This window comes from Alligator sinensis, unplaced genomic scaffold, assembly GCF_000455745.1.
Source record: "Alligator sinensis unplaced genomic scaffold, ASM45574v1 scaffold1801_1, whole genome shotgun sequence".
In the NCBI taxonomy this organism is placed as follows: Eukaryota; Metazoa; Chordata; order Crocodylia; family Alligatoridae; genus Alligator; species Alligator sinensis.
In genome coordinates, this window is record NW_005842608.1 from 141,429 (window position 1) to 147,034 (window position 5,606).

At 48.5% G+C, this 5,606-nt stretch overlaps 1 protein-coding gene across 4 annotated transcripts in view; it reads right to left on the reverse strand.

Annotated features, from left to right (window-relative positions):
- RPH3AL (rabphilin 3A like (without C2 domains)) overlaps nt 1-5,606 on the reverse strand; it is an 87,794-nt gene that overhangs the window by 75,566 nt on the left and 6,622 nt on the right. The window contains exon 1 of one of the 4 annotated variants that reach the window (XM_025214848.1): nt 4,405-4,426. The exons of the other annotated variants lie outside the window; for them this stretch is intronic. The gene's annotated coding sequence lies outside the window, so the exon portion shown is untranslated. Of the gene's footprint in view, nt 1-4,404; nt 4,427-5,606 lie in introns of those variants that run through there. 4 annotated transcript variants of the gene reach the window in all.

Sequence of the window (5,606 nt, forward strand, 5' to 3'; positions counted from 1 at the left end):
CCCCAGCCCCCAACACCAAAAAAAAAAAAAAAAAAAAAAAAAAAAAAAAAAAAAAAATCGCTTTAGGCTCAAAATTTAAATCTTAATTGCAGTCAGGACTCTGTTTGCCTGGCTTTATTTAATGAAAATGATAAACAGAGAAGAAAAATGTTTTCTGTAAAAATTGCTGGTTTTCAACACAACAAAGTTTGTTTGGTGTTGGGTTTATTTTTTTAACCCAAGACAATTTAGAAATCCCAAATATTTTCAGCTTTGGGCTTTTATCTCCTGTTGTTAACCAAACATTGCTGCAGGAAATTTGGTGATGGGGCAGAGGTGCCCCTCACACTCCTGCATGCATGCACACCAACATTTCTCACAGCACAATCATTGATATTTTTCTAACCAAGCTCTAGTTTCTATTCCGAATACAAGGGTGAAATTTCTTTAAAAGAGTCTATATATGATTGTGCATACGCCACCTTTTTTCCCTTTTCCCTTGCAAACATTCATCTGCAACACGACGAAGCCAAAAGCAAAGGACTGCTCTAGCTGGGAAGCGGGAAATGCAAAATGATAAATATGAAAGAAACTCATGTGTCTCTTTTTACTGTTGAATTTGAAAGAAATGCTGCAGCAAACAGCATCTCTGGTGCTGGGTATCACGGCTAAGCTTAGCAAGGGGCCCAGATCTCAGTGGTGGGCTCCACTAGTAGAGATCTCAAACGAACTTGCACACTCAAAGGAGTCTAAAATCAGGGCTTTGCTAGGTAGGAGTCACATAAATTAAAAATGACGTTAAATTACAAATTTTAAAAGGCTAAATATTTGTTTTAACTTGATAGCATGAAGTCTATTTTTCATAGGCTTGTTTCTAAAAAAAACCCCAACCAACAGACACTTCCAATTCTTCCCAGACAATAAACTCTTCAAATGTCCTTTTTAGCAAGTAAAGGGTACCACTGAATTATTCACCAGATTGCAGCTGCCAGTGACTTAACTGTACAAATGACAAAATTTGCTGCAGATAGGCCTGTATGAGAAGCTTGCAATATGGGATGCTGTCAGCTACCTTGTGGACAACCCTGGGTCATATAGAGACATACAGATGCTCAGGACCAGCCTGACAACGTAGTGAAACAGGTCCGTGTCAACCAAGGTAGAGGAAAGAGTTGACAGATCAGTCAGAATTGCAAGTATTCTAGTAAACACAAGGGTCTGGCATGCAGCAGGCCAGGACTGTAATCTCACCTCTGCCCTTCAGGTAAGTCACGCCATCTCTTCCTCCTCCCATCCTTTGGCTGGTTAGAGTATCAGCTCTTAGGGCAGAAACTTGTAAACTGTAAGCACACACTGAGCCGCACCCCTGTCTTAATGGGTACAGCAATACAAATATAAGAAGGGGAGAATGTTAATTCTCGTTAATTGAAAATGAGCGTCAGCCAAAGGTCAAACTGGAAACTTTCCATTCAAAGAGCCTTTTCCTGGGCTTGGAGCTAGTGAGCTGCTGCCAAGAGTCCTTCCGAGTTCCCATTTCCCTTTGTGGCATGACCCCTCCATTTTGGTCCAACTGTTTTGCCACTCGCAACGACTTACAACAAAGGAAACAGGCCTGACCTTTTTCAGAGCTAATGCTCAGAGTGCAGCACTCCCTTTTCCCACCATCAGGTTTTTCTAGATATGTGTATATATTTTACAGACAGAGCTAGATGATTCAGTTGCTAGTCTGACAAAAAAGCATGACATGAGCACACGAACTGCATGCTTTCAAGGAAGCGCCACCCAGCTGAGAATGCGATTTAATTTCTTAAGCAAAATATCTCCTTTAACAACTGACGATTCATTCTCATGAACTGTTTCCTTTACCTTTCTTGCCTCCACACCCACCCCTTCACGTTCTAGATCAGGCTGAAGTGGTATTCAAAGTATTTCCTCTTGCAACCTCCTTATAGACCCTGTCTGACCAAACTGAGTCAAACTTCTAAGCACAAAAGCCATACTTTGCATTGAATGGGACTCATAAGGAAGTCCAAGAAAAATACCCAAGATCTCAGCACAGTTGCATCTGAAGCTAAGAAGCACTCGGACTCCCTGTATTAAGTCTAAAGGTCAAAAGTGCCTTTTGGACACACATTTGGGCCCAAAGCATCACAACATTGAGTCAATGCAAAATCAGATAGATCACAGTGATGTTGCATCACCAGCATGATGCCATACTGGGACATTATGCCATTTAAACAAGGACACCTTTTACGCAGCACCCAGCCGTGCAAGGTTGTGAATCGCTGCCTTACCAATTGTGTCCAGAACTGCTCAAGTTATGCCCTATTGTCCTTTGTTGCTAGCAGGGATTTTTCTGTAGCTCTTTGCTACAAACTTGTGCTTTTAGAGCAGAAGGCACAGAATGCAATCCCTATATAACTAAAAATGACTACAGCACTATCAATCGCCCTCTGCACACAAGGTTTCAGTAACCATTCTGAAAACACTGTCTGAAACTAGTTTAAGATATTGGAGTTACTTTCCAAAACTCGGTTATACTTCCACTGTGCCGTGGATCTAGGACTTGCAATTTGCAAATCCACCAATTCCATGGCTGAAAAAATTAGTAATTTTATAAGCAGTCAGAACACAGGAATTATTCACAAACCTCTCGTAACAGGTGCTGGCCTGTTGCATCCACAGATTTCATGCCAAACTTCTGGTTGTCATAACAACCCTGGGTCACAAGAGGAAACACTCACATGGCTACCTCTGTTTCACCTTACATTCAGATTACAAGCAGCTAAGATTCAGGAGGGCAGTGGAAACCAAATATGGGGCCCAATCTAGCAGTCCTCACTCATGACAGATTTGAGTGTATTTGTGGGGAAAGGATTTCAGGATGAAGCCTTTATTTTACTCTCCCTGGTAGTTTTAGATCTTAAATTTTTTAAGACCTTTTTATGCCTCCATGTGAAATATACATTACCAGAAGAGATCCATTATTAATCACATGCACAGACTGACAAACACCTTGCAAATGTTATGGAACAAGGCACTAAAATTAACCTGAAGCTGATAAAGGCTGGTACAAATCCTCCGTAATTCCATACAGATTAGAACGAGTTTACCACTTTGCATAAAACTTTGATTTATTGATATTTGATTCATAACCGCTGCTTAAGTTTAACCTCCCATATCAGGTGCACTTGTTTAAACTTTGTAAACTTTAGAACAAGCCTGTTTATCTTTAAAAGTCTATCTGCATCAATCTTAATTCTGGAGTCTAGACATTAATTAAGCGTCCCAGCATTCAAAATATGAATGGGAAACAACGTGTTTAGCTGGTCAGTCTGCATTATAGGCTACTTACCATATTGTCTTTGTACATACCTAGGATACAGAACACATTCCCCCTCCCTAAGGAGGGAAAGGGACTTGACTACAGTCTTCCAGGAGCTCAGTGGCAGAGCTGGGAACTTGCCTTTCTGAATACAAGGTAAGACCCCTGATTCTGAAAATGTACACCCCTCGGGCAGTAGGTAAGCAGACCGAACAGAGAGTGGGGGAACTGAGGCATGGCATTCCCATTAATAGGGAAGAAAGAGGCACCCAGGAAATGTATGGACTAACCCCAGACCCCAGCACCGAATCCAGGCCCTTCCCCAGAGTGACAATCTGAAGGCATTCATGCCTGTTAAGAAACTGAAGAGACCCCAGGCAGAGACCCTCCAGGTGTGTCTAGTTAACAAGACTAATCTACACCTGGCTGACAAGAGTTGCCCCAGACCCAGAGCTGAATGGGAGCCTTGCAGCTCTTTCATCCCGAACTGCACCCGACCAATAAGTCTGAATGCTTCTCCCCCTGGCTTGAACTAAAACAGCAGATGATTTAAACTGCTCTAGGTATTTGTTACCCCACCACCATTTGGAGATGCACAACTGCAATCCAAGATGACGGGACGACAGAGACAGGGGGACTGAACAAACCATCTGTTGGCTTGTTCCTACCTTGCTCTCAAGCCTGAAAGAAAGATGCGTTTCGTTTGCTAGGCACAGCACAGGATCCAGCCTTGCTTGGAGAGTCCAGGTCCGTCAACCCCAGGGGAGCTGGACAACCTGCCCCAGCACCAGGGCACTGACCAAACTCTACCTCTGAGCAGCCAGAAATGCGGAGGGGGAAACCACCACCACCGTCCTCAACCCTTCCTCGCTGCAAGGGGAGCATTTCCTTCAGCAACAAGATTGCAACGAGCCCTGCAAATGCCCCCTCCACCCTTACTGGGATGGGACCTCGCACTGCCGGTGCTGCAAGGACCCAGGTCCCAGCGTGCAGCCTGCCCCCAGCGTGCACACGGGGCTGCTGAGCATTAGATGCATTTGCAGGCTCTCTAATGTGGAGCTACGGGGTGGGGGGCAGCAGGTTGCAGCGAGGCCCCGCACCTGGCACACCTGCCCGGGGCTCCCCGGCTGTGCACCTGCAGTGCCCTCTAGCGACTGGCACGGGGAAGCATGGGGACGGGGCTGGGCCTGGGGCAGGGCAAGGCGGAGGGAGGATGCCCCTTCCCCTCCCCCAGCACCCCAGGGCCACTGCAGGCGCCCCGCAGACCATGCCCCTCTTAGCTCTCACTTGGGGTTTCTTTCCATTTGCGGGGGGGTTCCCCTAGAGGAAAGCCTTAGAGCAATTGTTGTGTTGCAAAGAGCTCAGGGAGGCGGCAGAAGGGTTTTTACCCTTGACATGGGTTCCTCCTTGACATCTCTCGCTGGGAAGCACAGGCGCACTCCCAGCGGGGCCGGCCTGGCTCCTTCCCCGTGTTTTGTTCACCCTCGGGCACGTCCGGTCAGAGAAAATGAGGCTTGGACGGGACCTCACGTCCAGTCCAGCCTCCTGCATCGGCCTCCCAGGGGATCCTGCCCCTCCATTCCCCGGGCGAGCCGAAATCTGCTTTTGTGACATCCGGGGCCCTTGCTCTGCTGCCCGCCGTCCTTCCTTCCTTTCCTCAGGATCCGGCGGGGGCCGAAAGAGGACAGAGCAGCACTGCTTTAGTGGTGACCAACCGCAGCACGAGCAGCAATGGGCTCCAGCTGCAGCAGGGCAAGTTGAGGCTGCCTGCTAGGAAGAAGTTTCTCACTGGGAAGATAGTCGGACAGGGCAGCACGTCACCCAGAGAGGGGGGACTCCCTGTCCTTGGAGGCGCTGAAGACAAAAAAGGCTTGGCTCGGACGGTGCCGTCGGGGCCGGTCCTGCCTGGAGCAGGGGTTGCACTGCAGGAGGGTCAGCAAAGACGGCTCCTCGCACACAGCAGCTGGACAGACCCGGGTGGAAGCTTCCGGAAGCCTCGCTGCAGCCCCTCCAAGCCCCCCGTCCCCTCAGGCGCTCCCCCCCCGCGTCCCCACAGACACCTGCCCTTGCTCCCGGGCACACGGCTCCCCTGTTTCACCTCAGACACCTGCCCTTGCTCCCGGGCACACGGCTCCCCTGCTTCACCTCAGACACCTGCCCTCACCCCTGGGCACACGGCTCCCCTGTTTCACCTCAGACACCTGCCCTTGCTCCCGGGCACACGGCTCCCCTGCTTCACCTCAGACACCTGCCCTCACCCCTGGGCACACGGCTCCCCTGTTTCACCTCAGACACCTGCCCT